This window comes from Zalophus californianus, chromosome 6 (genome assembly GCF_009762305.2).
Source record: "Zalophus californianus isolate mZalCal1 chromosome 6, mZalCal1.pri.v2, whole genome shotgun sequence".
Taxonomy (NCBI): Eukaryota; Metazoa; Chordata; class Mammalia; order Carnivora; family Otariidae; genus Zalophus; species Zalophus californianus.
In genome coordinates, this window is record NC_045600.1 from 121022463 (window position 1) to 121038623 (window position 16161).

The window sequence follows — 16161 nt, forward strand, 5'->3', positions numbered from 1 at the left end:
TTGGTCGTGGTGAATAATCCTTTTAATGTACTGTTGGATCCTATTGGCTAGTGTTTTGGTGAGGATTTTTGCATCCTTGTTCATCAAGGGTATTGGTCTGTACTTCTCCTTTTTGATGGGGTCTTTTGTTTGGGGATCAAGGTGATGGTGGCCTAATAAAAAGAGTTTGGAAGTTTTCCTTCCATTTCTATTTTTTGGAACAGTTTCAGAAGAATAGGTATTAATTCTTCTTTAAATGTCTGATAGAATTCCCCTGGGAAGCCATCTGGCCCTGAGCTTTTGTTTTTTGGGAGATTTTTGATGACTGCTTCAATTTCCTTAGTGGTCATAGGTCTGTTCAGGTTTTCTATTTCTTCCTGGTTCAGTTTTGGTAGTTGATACATCTCTAAGAATGCATCCATTTCTTCCAGATTATCTAATTTGCTGGCATATAGTTGCTCATAATATGTTCTTATAGTTGTTTATATTTCTTTGGTGTGGGTTGTGATCTGTCCTCTATCATTCATGATTTTGTTGTTTGGGTCATTTCTCTTTTCTTTTTGATAAGTCTGGCCAGAGGTTTATCAATCTTGTTAATTCTTTCAAAGAACCAGCTCCTAGTTTCGTTGATCTGTTCTACTGTTCTTTTGGTGTCTATTTCATTGATTTCTGCTCTGATCTTTATTATTTCTCTTCTCCTGCTGGGCTTAGGCTTTATTTGTTGTTCTTTCTCCAGCTCCTTTAGGTGTAGGGATAGGTTGTGTATTTGAGACCTTTCTTGTTTCTTGAGAAAGGCTTGTATTGCTATATACTTTCCTCTTAGGACCAACTTTGCTGCATCCCAAAGATTTTGAACAGTTGTGTTTTCATTTTCATTGGTTTCCATGAATTTTTTTAATTCTTCTTTAATTTCCTGGTTGACCCATTCATTATTTAGTAGGATGCTCTTTAGCCTTCATGTATTTGAGTCCTTTCCAACTTTTCTCTTGTGATTGAGTTCTAGTTTCAAAGCATTGTGGTCTGAAAATATGCGGGGAATGATCCCAATTTTTTGGTACCAGTTGAGACCTGATTTGTGACCTAGAATGTGGTCAATTCTGGAGAATGTTCCATGGGCACTAGAGAAGAATGTGTGTTCTCTTGCTTTGGGATTTAATGTTCTGAATATATCTGTGAAGACCATTTGGTCCAGTGTGTCATTTAAAGTCTTTATTTCCTTGTTGATCTTTTGATTAGAGGATCTGTCCATTTCAGTCAGGAGGGTATTAAAGTCCACCACTATTATTGTATTATTGTCAATGTGTTTCTTTGCTCTTGTTATTCATTGGCATCGTAGATATTTACAATTATTAGATCTTCTTTTTGGATAGACACTTTAAGTAGGATATAGTGTCCTTCCTCATCCCTTATTACAGCCTTTGGTTTAAAATCTAATTTGTCTGATATATGGGTTGCCACCCCAGCTTTCTTTTGGTGTCCATTAGCATGGCAAATCGTTTTCCACCCCCTCACTTTCAATCTGGGGGTGTCTTTGGGTCTAAATTGAGTCTCTTGCAGACAACATATTGATGGGTCTCATTGTTTTTTTTTTTTTTTTTTTTTTTAATCCAATCTGATAGCCTGTGTCTTTTGATTGGGGCATTTAGCCCAATTCCATTCAGGGCAACTATTGGAAGATATGAATTTAGTGCCATCATATTGCCTGTAAGGTGACTGTTACTGTATATTGTCTCTGTTCCTTTCTGGTCTATGTTACTTTTAGGTTCTCTCTTTGCTTAGAAGACCCCTTTCAATATTTCTTATGGTGCTGGTTTCATGTTTGCAAATTCCTTTAGTTTTTGTTTGTCCTGGAAGCTTTTTATCTCTCTTATTTTCAATGACAGCCTAGCTGGATATAGTATTCTTGGCTGCATATTTTTCTCATTTAGTGCTCTAATATATCATGCCAGTCCTTTCTGGCCTGCCAGCTCTCTTTGGATAGGTCTGTTGCCAATCTAATGTTTCTACCATTGTAGGTTATAGATATCTTCTCCCGAGATGCTTTCAAGATTTTCTCTTTGTCTCTGAAACTTGTAAGTTTTACTCTTACATGTCGGGGTATTGACCTATTTTTGTTGATTTTGGGGGGGTTCTCTGTGCCTTCTGGATTTTGATGCCTATTTCCTTCCCCAAATTAGGGAAGTTCTCTGCTATAATTTGCTCCAATATACCTTCTGCCCCCTCTCTCTTTCTTCTTCTTCTGGGATCCCAATTATTCTAATATTGTTTCATCTTATTGTTTCCTTATTTCTCGAATTCTTCCCTCGTGATCCAGTAGTTGTTTATCTCTCTTTTCTCAGCTTCTTTATTTTCCATCATTTGGTCTTCTATATCACTAATTCTCTCTTCTGCCTCATTTATCCTAGCAGTTAGAGCCTCCCTTTTTGATTGCACCTCATTAGTAGCCTTTTTGATTTCAACTTGGTTAGATTTATTTTTTATTTCTCCAGAAAAGGATTCTCTAATAACTTCCATGCTTTTTTCAACCCCAGCTAGTATCTTTAAAATCATCATTCTGAATTCTAGTTCCAACATCTTACCAATGTCTGTATTGAGTAGGTCCCTGGCAGTCAGTACTGCCTCTTGTTCTTTTTGTTGAGGTGATTTTTTCCATCTTGTCATTTTGTCCAGAGGAGAATAGATGAATGAGAGAACAAAATGTTAACAGGGTAACATCGTCCCCAGAAAATATACACTAAACAAATCAGGAAAGACCTGAAACTAGTGGAAAAGAAAGGGAAGAAAGAAAACAAGAAAAAAAGAAAAAGATAAAAACAAACTAAAACAAAACAAAACAAAAAAAATAGAATATGATCAAATATGATCAGGCTGGTGCATAGATCAGTGCCACACACTAGATTTTGGGTGTATTTTGGTCTGTTAGAAGAAAGTGCCTCCCAAAATTTTAAAGAAAGAAAAACTTATATATGTACAAAAATAAGGATTAATACAATAAAGGGATGGAATATGTCTTTAAGGATGAAAATTATAAAAGATTTTATAAAAGGAATTGATAAGATAGGAAGTTGGTTCAAAAAAGAAAGAAGATGATTTTTTAAAAAATGGAGAGAATGTGATCAGGCAGGAAACTAGAAGAAAGCCATACACTAGAGATTTAGGGTGTATTTTGATCTGTTAGAAGAAACTGTATCCCAAAATTTTAAAGAGAGAACAATTTTTGTATATATTCCAAAAATAAGGGTAACTACTATAAAGGGATAAAATATGACTCTAAAAATGAAAAATAAAAAAGATTTTTTAAAAAAGGATTGATAAGATGTTGGTTGGAAAAGGGGAAAATAAAAATAAAAAAAGACAGTTAAAAATAATTAACTTTGAAAGACTAAAGAATCATGGTAAAAAAAAGCCATGAATTCTATGTGCAGTATTCCCCTAGTGCTGGAGTTCTGCCATTTTCATTGATCGGTAAACTTGGTCTTGGCTGGCGGTTCTTGGGGATCTTCTGGGGAAGGGGCTTGTTGCAGCGGTTCCCAAATGTCTTTGCTGGAGGCGGAATTGCCCTGCCCTTGCCCAGTCTGGGCTATGTAATTTGCTTGGGTTTGCTCTTGAAAGCTTTTGTTCCCTGCAAGCTTTCCATACAGCTATGGAGGATAAAAGTAAAATGGTGGCCTCCCAATCTCCACTCCGAGGAACTGAGAACTCAGGTGCCCCACTCCTCAGTGAGCCCCCAGAGAAAAGCAGTCAATCACTCCCGTCTCCCTGGTCTCCAGCTTCACTTTATGCTCACCTGGCCAGTGATTGAGCATTTCTACCTCTGGCACCTGACCCCGTGTGGAGTCTCCAAACCCAGCAGATTCCCGTGGTGCACTCCCACACCGTTCCTCCCGGGGGAAGAAGGGGAGTCTCCCTGGATCTGCCACTTTTTGGGTCCCCGCTGGAAGAACAGTGGCCCGACTGTGCCATGGATCATGGTTTATGGCAAACCTGAGCTGAAAGCCCAGTCCTCGGCTCCATCTCTGCAGCCGGCTTCCCTGCTCCGATACCTGGGAGCTCTGCTGCACTCAGGCACACCTGGTCTTTCTGTGACCCTGAGGGTCCTGAGACCACACTGTCTGAGCGAGGGTTCCACTCCCCCACTTAGCCACTGGAGCGACGTCCCTCAGCAGAGCCAACTTCTAAAAGTTCTGATTTTGTGCTCCGCTGCTCTATCTCTTGCCAGAACTGGCCGACGGAAGCCCACTCTCTGTCCTCTATCTTCCCGAATATCACCTCAGATTCACTTCTCCCCATGTCCTACCTTCCAGAAAGTGGTCACTTTTCTGTTCAGAGAGTTGTTGCTGTTCTTTTCTTCAATCTCCTGTTGAGTTCGTAGGTGTTCAGAATGGTTTGATCCCTATCCAGCTGAATTCCTGGGACCAGATAAAATCCAGGTCTCGTACTCCTCTGCCATCTTGCTCCTCCCACCCCTGAATATATTATTTGAAATCTGTTTAAAGACATGAAGACTGGGGCACCTGTGTGGCTCAGTTGTTAAGCATTTGCCTTTGGCTCAGGTCATGATCCTAGGGTCCTGGAATCGAGGCTCGCATCGGGCTCCCTGATCAGTGGGAAGCCTGCTTCTCCCTCTCCCACTTCCCCTGCTTGTGTTCCTTCTTTCCACTGTATATCTGTCAAATAAATAAATAAAAATCTTTAAAAAAAGACATGAATACTAAACAAGACAATAGAAAAGAATAAAGCCGAGATCCTGTGAAAGAACACAACCTTGAGAAGCAAGCTCGGAATTTGGGTAGCCTCCCCATAGGGACATCTGTCTATTCTGGAAGACCTGCAAAAAGGCGGAGATGGGCAGTGGCACTTTGACAGACTGGTGGGCCTAGGAGAGTCAGTATTGAAGTCCAGAGCCCACTGAAGCAGGATCTGATAAACCACCTACTGTTTAGCTTAGAACACCAGAGAATAACACCCTAAGACTACTAAGGAAAAAACATTGTAAGATTGGAATTATAAATTATGTGGAGGTAAAAGGTATGACAGTAATAGCACAAAGGATGGGGATGAGGAGAAGTAAATGAAATTTAACCACTGTAAGTGAGGTGGGCTGTAAATAAATGAAATATGATATTGACTGTACATAGACTCTTATAAGTTAATATGATATAGTATTAGCCCAAGGACAACCACTAGAAAAAAGCAGTAAAAAGGACAAATAAGAGGGCAGTTATAAGAAATCGTCTGACTCAGTTTTTTATATTTGACTGTTCATGTCTTTTAAGCCTCCCTCATCCCTTTTCCTCTCCTTCCCACAAATGGACAAGCGGATAAGCAAGCTGAGGAGCTCCCTCTTCAGTCCTGGGGGAGACTTCAAACTATGCAAACCCCCAGCTTTCATAAGAGAAGGTTCTCCATGACTCCACCCCATAATTGCCAAAAAGCTACTAATCCAGTGCACTTGTGCTGCCTAAAGCCACTTTTGGACCAGCTTAGGAGCTGGTTCTTCTCTCCCCAGGAACTTTCATTTCATTATGTGAGTAATAAGTTTTGTCACACCTGCTTGGAGTGTGTGACATCATCAGTCCTGATATCCAGACCACATTTGGGGTGGTGACCCTACCCACCTCTACAAAGAACCTACAACATCAATGAAAAGAAATGAAGCTAAATACTAAAAATAAAGATAAAATAGATATTTGATACAAAAATAATAAAAATAATTGGTATACTCTAAAGGAAATGCTAAAGAATATTATTCAGACAAAAGAAAAGACTCCCAGAAAGATGACCAGATTGAAAAAGGAATGAAAGGCAATAAATATTTGGGTAAACTGAACTGAATATTGAGTATACAAAAAATAATAATTTTTAGAATTTAAGATATACATCTTAATATTTATATATGCACATATAGATACATAGAATTTAAAATTATATATACACTTTATTTAGGATAAATGGTATTAAAAAGTTTTAATATTTTTGCATTGTCTGAAGAGAGAAAAATTATTGATTAACATTAGAGACTTAGAAGTCAAAGGTTTTTGTTATTATCTCTGGACTAATATCAAAATAAAGAATGATAAAAGAACATAAAACTTTTAAGAAAATAGAGGAAGTGGAATACTAAAAAATACTCTAAAAGGAGTCAAGAAATATGAAAAATGAATTTATAATAGAAAAAATATTAAATAAGTAATGGTAGATCTAAATGCAAATCTATTTTTAAATTGACTAAATACTTTCATCAAACATCAAAGATTTTCAGGCTAGAAAAAACGAAAAAATTGTGTACCAGTTGCAAGAGATTTTTATCTAAGATATAAAAAGTTACAAAGATTGAAAGTAAAGACAAAACACCTGAGGTCCAATTTTATATCAGGAAGATATTTTAATTCTAAATTTAAAGGCAATACACCTTTTAGTTTTAAAATGAGTAAAGAAAAGAATAACAGAATTACAAGAAAAATAATCAAGTCTACAATAGTAGGAGATTCTAACATGCCATTCTGTAACTGATAGAATAATCACATCAAAAACAAAACAAAACCAACTCTAAAGATATAAAAAATTTGAACAATAGTAGTACAATGTAGCTGACATATATGAAACACTGCATTCAATAACTACAGAATACTACACAAGCTTTCTACACACTGACAAAATATTTAACAAAATTGGCCAAGCACTCTACCATACACCTGAGCTCTACTAAGTTCATATAATCAAAATCATACAGAATAAGTTTTCTGACCACAAGGCAATTGAGCTAAAAATCAATTACATATATAACTAGAAAATCCACATATGGAAGTTAAAAATATCCTTCTAAAAATACATGACTCAAAAAAGAAATCCCAATGGAATCCAGAAAACAGTTTGAAATGAATTTTAAGAATAAAACTATACATCAGAACATGTGAGATATACAGGAAAATTTATAGAAAAGGAAAAAGCCTAAAAATTGAGTTTATCAGAAAACATTTAAAAAAAAAAAAAACAAATTTAGCCCAAAAGGAAGAAGTATGGAAATAATAAAGATAAATGCAGAAATCAATGAATTAGAAAACAAATGTACAATAGAAAAGATAAAACAACCTAAAATTTAATTCTTGGAAAGACTGTATAAAGTAATAGATCCCTGGTGAGACTGACCAAGAAAAATACATATCCAGAAGGACAAAAAAAGAGATCATCAGAAAGAATATTTTGATTTTTTAAATGAGGGCATCACAAGGATATTACAAATATCATAGGAGAAAATTATAATAACACTAGTGTCAAGATATTTGAAAATTTAGATGAAATGGGCAAACAGTAGAAAAATACAACTAACAATAGAAAATGTGGAATCCTATAATTATTAGACAATTTGAAACTGTAATTATAAATCTTCCCACAAAGAACTCCAGGCCCAGCTGGTTTTACCAGTTAATCCTGTTACAAATTTAAGGAATAAAACCCACCAATTTTGCTTAATTCTTTCACGAACAAGAAAAAAATAGATTAAGTACTCTGCAACTTGTTTTATATAAAACCATCAAAATTTTGATTCTAAAATTTGACAAGGGAAAAAGGAAATTAGTAGAAAAAAAAATTACAGGTTCAACTCCCTCATTGAATTTAGCAATAAAAATTACAAACAAAATAATAGCAGATAAAACCGGGCACTACATAAAAAAGATAATTCCTAATAACCAAGTTTATTTATTCCAGGAGTGCAAGATTCATTTAAATCCAGTGACTTATTTAGAAATCAATCATTCTAATTTACCATTTTGAAAGGAAAATTATATAGTTATTTCAATAGATGCAGAAAAAAATAGGGTAAAATCTAATACCCATTATTATAAACTCTCTTAGCCAACTAGGAAAAGAAGAGAATCCCCTTAATCTGATGAAGAGCACTGCTCAATTTCCTTTTATTTGAGATTGGGAATGAGACAAGAAATGTCTGTTGTTTCCACTGCCATTCAACAATGTATTAGGAGTTCTGCTCGTTCAATAAGCCAAGGGAAAGAACAAGATGTTGTTAAAGAAGAGCAATTGAAAGATTTTGTCCCATAAATATTGACTTATAATTAACCTACAGTAATTAAAATAGTATTATTAACATAAGAATTATGAAGAAGATTCATGGAAGAGAAAGTTGAGAAACAAACTCGCATGTATATGGATACTTAATTTCTGATTAATTTGGCACCAAAATAATAAAGAAAAACATTATTTTCAATACATATACGAGGTCAATTAGATATCTATATAAAAAAATTTCTGACCCTAAACTATGGGCTGAATTGTGTCCCCTTAAATTCATCTGTTGGAGTCCTAACCCCTAGTATTTTGGAATTTGACTCTATCTGGAGATGGGGTCTTTAAAGAGGTAATTAAGTTAAAATAAGGACTGTAGAGCGGGCCCAAATCTAATATGACTGCGGTCCTCGCATAAATTAGCAAGAAACTTAAACACTTTGTAAGAGAATGTGCAAGTATGTTAGTCTGCTCAAGCAGTTATAACAAAACACCATAGATTGGGAGGTTTAAAAATCAGACAATTATTTCTCACAGTTCTGAAGGCTGGGAAGTTCAAGATCAAGGTGCCAACTAATGTAGTTTCTGCTGAGAACTGTCTTTCAAACAGTTGCTTTCTCCCTGTGTCTTCACTTGACAGAAGGAGAAAAAGAAAAAGAGAGAGAGAACCCCAGTCGTAGGGGTCCCACTCTCCTGTCTTTATCCAAGCCAATTACCTCCCAAAGGCCCCACATGCAAATATTATCACATTGGAGGTTGGGGTTTCAACAGATGAATATTAAGGGAGCATAAATGTTCAGTCCATAACACTGAGGATTGATAACATGTGAAAGGGTGTTTGCCTCTTTATTAATCATCAGGAAATATAAATTGAAACCACCCCGTGATATCAAGATATGTCCACCAGAGGGCTAAAGTTTATAAGACTGACAGTAGCAAGTGTTGGTTAGGAGGTTAAACAGTGAATTTTCATCTCCTGGGTAAGAATGTATCCTGTACAACTACTTGGGGAAGCAGTTTGGTTTATAACCTACTTTGGTTGAAGATTTGCACATCCTATGACCAGACAGTGCCAGTCCTGTGTATATGCCCAACAGAAATATGCCTATGTGAAGGAACAGTCAAGTATATGGGAACATGTACAGCAGCATGCTTATGATAGTCCCACAGCATAAACAACCCACAAGTCCTTCCACATGAGATTGGATCAATACATGTGGAATATACATCAAGGAGAATATCATATAGTAACAAAAATGAATGAAATGTAGCACCATATGACATGGATGAATATTACAATAATATTATAATATATATTACAAATATAATACTATTGATTGAAAGAAGCATATATATATATATATATATATATACACATACATAAATATATACTGTATATTTCCATTCTATGAAGTTCAAAAACAGGAAAAACTGAACTGTAGTGTAAGAATTGAGGACCGAGAATTCTTTCCTCATCAAGTAAGGATCTGTCTTATTAGAGCTATTAAGACACTGATGAGGTTATGGATGATACTTCACCCCCCTAAAAAAATTTGTGTGTTGGAGCCTTAACTTACCAATGTGACCTGTATTTAGACTTAGTTTCTTTAAGGAGATAATTGATGTTAAATGAGGTCATAAGGATGAGACCCTAAATGTGATTTTTTTTTCCCAGTGTACAGCACCTGGGTAACCTTATTCTTACCCCATCTACCTCAGTTTTGCTATTTTGGCAGATAACTATTTAAAATAATTAATTATGCATAATAAGATTTTGTATTATTATACCTGGGTGAGGCAGTCAGTTAAGCCTCCAACTCTTGGTTTTGGCTCAGGTTGTGATTTCATGGTTTGTGGGATGGAGCCCCCAGTTGGGCTCCACACTCAGCATGGAGTCTGCTTAAGACTCCCTCTTCCTCTGCCCGTCCCTCCAAAATAAATAAATAAATCTTAAAAAATAAAATATTTTGTAGACCATATTGACATAGACATATATATATATACATATATATGTGTGTGTGTATATTTATACACACATATTTTTATGAAAAACAAGGTCCAGTTATCTGAAAAGGCCACCTAATATTAAGCATTTGGTAAACATTTGGTGATATTGAGAAGACTAATTATTGTAAAAGTTCAAATTATTTTTCCTTTTATCATCTAGTGATAAGTTCATGGGAACACTGGGAGATATGGATTATTCTTTTTCTGTCTAAGGGTTAGCCTCCCTATACTTTAATGCTTTCATTTCATAAAGAAAATGCATGCAACTTGTCCCACTTCATAGCACTGTTGTAAAAAGAACATTGGAGAGTGGGTATAATAAGACTTTATAAAAGCGTTAAGCCCTATGGAAATGGAAATAACCACTAAAAGCCATGGTATGACATTTTACAAGGACCCACACATCTCCCATGTTCTTTACAAGAGCAATCATCAGCAAATTGGAAATTTGTAACAGTTTGAAAGATAAATGAGTTCTCAGAAAGGAAAGGGAAATGAAATTGTCATTCTCCATTCCATCTTCCAAATGAGAAAATGTGTTTCTGTGTCTTCATCTAAAAGTAAGTAAATCAAGTTTAAATATGTCATGTGGTTCTTACCGAGGAGAAAGGGATAATAATCTAAGAAATCTATTTGTTTCTCTCTGAGTTCAAGTTTCTAAGTGGAATTGGATTACAGAACACTGTAGTTGAAGAGGAGTCAAGTGCCTATGAAGTTTACACTACCTGCCAAGCAGCTTGTAGGCACTTTGGGGTTATATGATGCATTTCATCCTTCCAACAACGTGGAGGAAGGTTTGTTGACTTCATTACAGAGAAGAGAAAATTGGGATTTAGAGATTAAGTGATTTGTCCAAGAGCAGATAATAGGTGAATGACACATCCAGGATTTGAACTCAGATTTTTTTATCCTATTTCCAACTTATTTTCATAAGTAACTTTAAAAAAATCATTTATCATATGCAGAAATAGATCCAGAGAAGGCAAATTACTTTTACAAGATTACTCAGTTAATTCATTCAAATCAATTAAGAGATGCCTCCTGAATTTCATGTGTGTAAAGTCCTGTGCTGGATAATCACAAACTACAGATAAATTTTTTTAAATGAAAAGAAAATAATAATAATTGGGTGTTCTGGAGTGTCTGTATCTCTCTCCATAACCTAGTGCCTGAGGGTTGTTCCTACTGACAATGTTTAACTTATAGAAACCTGAGAAATATTTGTTTATTTATACTCAAGGATTCTTGCTCACAGCAAAGATATGACTTAAATTCTAGGTCTGATTAAATCATCAAAATCAATATGGAGGGTTGCATGGGATTTGAAAAAAAAAATCTGTAAAATTAATTACTGCCCAAAGTCTCAGAAATATCTATTAAGTCACCAAACCTCTTACACCAAATTCCTGTTCTCTAAGACAGTAAAACTCCAGCTAGTCATCAACTCTTTGGAACATTCCACAGATTTAATTCAGTGAATTCACATCCTTCATATGTCCAAGCCAAGTTTCCACTTGAAAATTATTCTGTGAGTTAAGATCTTACTTAACTCCAAAAAGTTCCCTAAAAATAGCTTCACACATTTATTATAGACTTCCTTTTCATGAAAATGTTAAAAACTCATTCTAGGAGAACCTCTAAAAATCACTTAACATTTAACATTTTTCTTGATCAATTAAAAAAAACCTAGATGTAATTAACAAATACAATATGCATAATACTTTATTTAGGAGAAATAAAATCATATTTCTCTATGTGAAGTAAACTATTTTGCCTTCTAGTTAATAGTTAATATGGATTTCCTCAATAGAACTACTTTTCTTCATTTTCTTAGTTCAACATTAGGAACTAACAATGGATGAACATTTAATTCTTCAAGTACACTGAAGGTTACATCTCCATGGTAAACCAAGTCAATAATGTTTTTGTGTTGGTATTTATTGAGTGACATTTGCTAAACATGACTTGCAGAATGCATGGATGTTTGAGTTGGAGTAATGGACATTGTAAAGCCTCATGTGCAGTTTGGAGAATGTGATGGGTTTGTCTCCACTAAGAGCATTCATGAAACAAGAAGCATAGTAGATTCCAATTAAAATATGAGATGTGTCTGGTAAACCATGAGGCTATAATCTTAATGGTCCTGTTGTTTTCTAACTATAAAATCCAGCTAATTGGTATCCCAGGGGCCAGCCATGAGCCTAGTTAACAGTGTGAAATAAATTAATGTTTGCATTAAAGCTGATGAGATCCCTAAGAGACTTGGGAAAGCCCTGCCCTTCAGGGGAGAGAGCAAATGACTTCTTTGTAGATATCTGGAAGGAGATTTCATGAGTCTTCCCTAGCTGACCTAGTGGGAATTTACTAGTATTTGTATACATGGGGGTACCTGCTCCTCTAGTTTATATTGGAAAACTCCACCAGCTTTCCAGAAAACATGTCCAGGATCACTTCTCTGGCTAAGATTAGTCCCTAATCACCTTTTCTTTCTCATTGCATGGCAGAGTTTGACTTGATTTTCTCTTCTGTGCACCTGCCACTACCCACTCTATCCCTGGGGCTGGTTCCTTGTTCAAAACTGGAGCCTGGTTGGTGTATAATCTCCCCACTCTTCTTTCCTTCTCTTCTAAAAACAAGCTCATTTTATTTGAACCATGCCAAGCTAAATCTTAAAGTGAACCAAGGAGGAAAAAAATAACAAAATAAACTTTTGAAAAGTTAAAAAGTATACCCAAACCTACAGAATCCTTACAACCTCCACCTCCAACTACAGCCTGACTCCCTTGTTACATGATAACTGGATTTCCTTTCCTGATTTCCCTCTTTTTCCGCCAGTTCCCCCTCTTGCCACATTCCAACAATGGGTGGGAGGGTTAGATTGAGGGTAATTCAGTTAATGTTGATTTAAACCTCATATATTTATCAGAATCATCCCCAAAAGGATCCATTGTCCTCCAAACACAAAATTTTTAAAAATGAAAACATTTCCAACAACAATTCTGATGCACGTTCTGTCCAGCTGCTTAAATAGAAGAACTCATTCACTATGATTTGAGAATTATTCTCACAGACACTCTTTTCCAAACTATTATGGAGCATGCCTGTCACTTTATTTCTTGAGCCCTTACAAGCTTTCCTGAACTTGAAATATAAATTCCCTTATAAGAATTTATGCCTTAGGGCACTTGGGTGGCTAACTCTGTTGAGTGTCCAGTTCTTGGTTTTGGCTCAGGTCATGATCTCAGGGTCCTGGGATTGAGCCCTGAGTTAGGCTCACTCTCAGCTGGGAATCTACTTCTCCCTCTGTCTTCATCTTCCCCTCCCCTCACTTACTCACTCTCTCTCTAAAATAAAATAGATAAATCTGTTTAAAAAAAAGAATTTATGCTTTAAGTATCTAGAAGCAAGTGGGAAAAAGGAAACCTAAAAGTGCTCTGTACATTCTACCCCTTGTCCTAAAATGTTCTTTCCTAAGCGAAAGCCATTTAATTTGTCTTTTACAGTATTTAATTAAGGCTAATTTCAATGGTCTCTAAGTAGGAGGATGAGGCCAATCTCAATCATAACCCCTCCCCAAAGTTCCAGATTCAGTCAGTTTCAAATAAGTCCCAGAGACACAGTGCTTTTGGGATGGCCAGGATGTGGTCTAAGGTCAGACTCTAATCCAATACACCCACTCAAGGAAGTTTAGATTGACTTTCCAATCTTTGGTGTCATTGTCAATAATTACAGAAGAACTATATAGGTCACAAAAAGCTCCATTTCCCATGAAGCAATATTCCATGGCCCACATATGAACATATAAACCAAAGGGGTACAGTCCCTTCCAGTTGGGAATATGTTGTCACCATTACATTGATTTGGTTAAGTTGCATGGGCCGTATCACTGAGTAACTGCAGTCTCAGTCACCACACATGGCATATCCCAAGGTCGCATGGACATCCAGGGAAGCATATGCAAGACCTGCCATGTCCACAGTTTTTGTTTTCATAGTACATGGATTGGACAACAAAACCAGAGGCCAATCAGATTGTCAGCTACAGCTATCTGATTCAGCCACTGATGCTGGATCTTGGGGACAATGAAAGCATTAATTGCCACCACCACTATCCTTGTACTTCCTAAGGTCTAAGGCATTCTCTCCCCAGGTGCCAGGGCCCTTGCTTTTCTTACACCACCCTAACATTGGTGTGTTCCATCTCAGTTCGTATTTGATCTTTTATCCAATCATACCCTGCCTGACAAGACCTTTTGTCCTGAAAGATCAGGACAGAATCTTCTCATTTCAAAATATCTCAATATAACCTCATGTAATGGGTAAGCTCTGCTTGTTAGTTCTGATCATTACCAAGGAAACAACAGAATGGAAACAATCCTTTTCTGGGAACAGCTGCATCCAGTGACAAAACTGCCTTACAAATGTGTATAGACCTGGAGGAGGTGAGAGAGCTAGAGTCAGGAATCCTTCTGAGTCCATTTTCTAGGAAGCCATTTCAGTGTTCCTCAGTACAAGATGCGTGTAGATGGTAGGGAGCATGAAATGTCTGGTAAGCACTTTGAACATTGGCCTACTGCTGGGTGGCTTTTGTGACAAAAGTTGTACCATTGTCATACTGGAAAAGGTCCAGAAGCTGAAAGCATGATACAGCTTAGTTGCAAGGGCCATGATGGGGTAGCTAGAGTTGGCTGATAAATGTGAACCACATTTAACCAGTTTCTCAGCCACATTACTACTGCCATTTGGGCCAGATAATAATTGGCTGGGGTGGGGCTGGGTTGAGCACTACATGTGTGTTGTGGGGTGTTTGTCACCATACTTGTGTCTACCCACTAGATGCCAGTTGTACCTCTCCCCAAGTTGTAACAACAAAAATGTCTCCAGGCAGTGCCAAATGTTCCCTGAATGACAAAATTGTCCCTGGCTGAGAATCAGTGCCATAATCTGAAAGCCTGTCAACAGTGAGGAGACACACCACGGATAGCCTGGAGGAAGGGTCACAAAAGCAACTAAGTCAGTCCACTGGGAGTGGACAACACCCTGGCAGGGTGGCCACTTGGGACATAAGACCAAAGGACCAATGCTTGGCAGGAGTCCCAAGTGCAGCACATAGTAGCAGCCTTTCCATAAAACTATTCTATACTTGGTGCCCAGCCTGTGACAGTGGCAAATGAGTGGAGAGGTTTGACCAGAAACTTGGATTCCATCAGTCTCATCAGAAAAAGAGCCCATACCATCAACATGAATGACCCAGACAGTCCAATCAGCAGCCATGATTCATTTCCACAGTTCAAGACTCCCCCCCACCCACCCGCCAGAGGTATGTTTTTAATTTGCAACCTATAGTTTTCCAAGTGACAGACCAAACACTAGACTATTGACAACAGCCCAAGGGTCATTAAAAATACAACAAGCTTTAAGGGAGTGCTGGCCAGAGCTACAAGGACAACCTTGAGTCCTGTCCACTGGACAGTGACCAGGTTCACTTTTGGGTCTGAGAGCTGGTACTGGAGCCAAACACCCACCACAGCCCAGTGTATGCCAGCAGGTTTCAGCTTAGCTGAAGCATCAGTGAACCAGCCCAGGCATTTAGGGAAGTCTGTGCATGGAAGGCCCTGCTGAGCCAGTAAGGGAAAGTTTCCCCCAGAGAGGCAGATGCCACTCCCTCATACAAAATGATGGGAAGCCATGGTCAGGCCAGATGCTCTGGCACACCATTTTCACTTACCCCGCAGGCCCCTTTAGTGTTGCAAATACTGTCTGTAGACCATCGGAGTCCAAAAAAGGCACTGTGGTAGGTGGGGCTGAAAAGACTATGGTTTTCCTTGATTGTCAGAGGAATTAAACTTTGTAAATCTGCTCACATAGTCCCAAGCAACTGTACTTGGCTAGCAGACCTCCTGACTTTTGTTGGGGCCTCTCAGCTACCCTCGCTGACAGGTGTGATTAGATTGCAGTCAGTACCCATGATGCTTGTCAATTGACATTGGGATAGGGCTTCTGAGGTGTCAACCATCAGGGCATTGCCTATAGGGTGAACACTTTGCCCATCAGTGGGTAGAGTCCCTCATGCTAAATCCTGATCCACCCACTGGTGGTGAAGGGCAGGGGAGTTTGTCCCAGTTGTGCCTCTTTACATGCAGCTCTACCT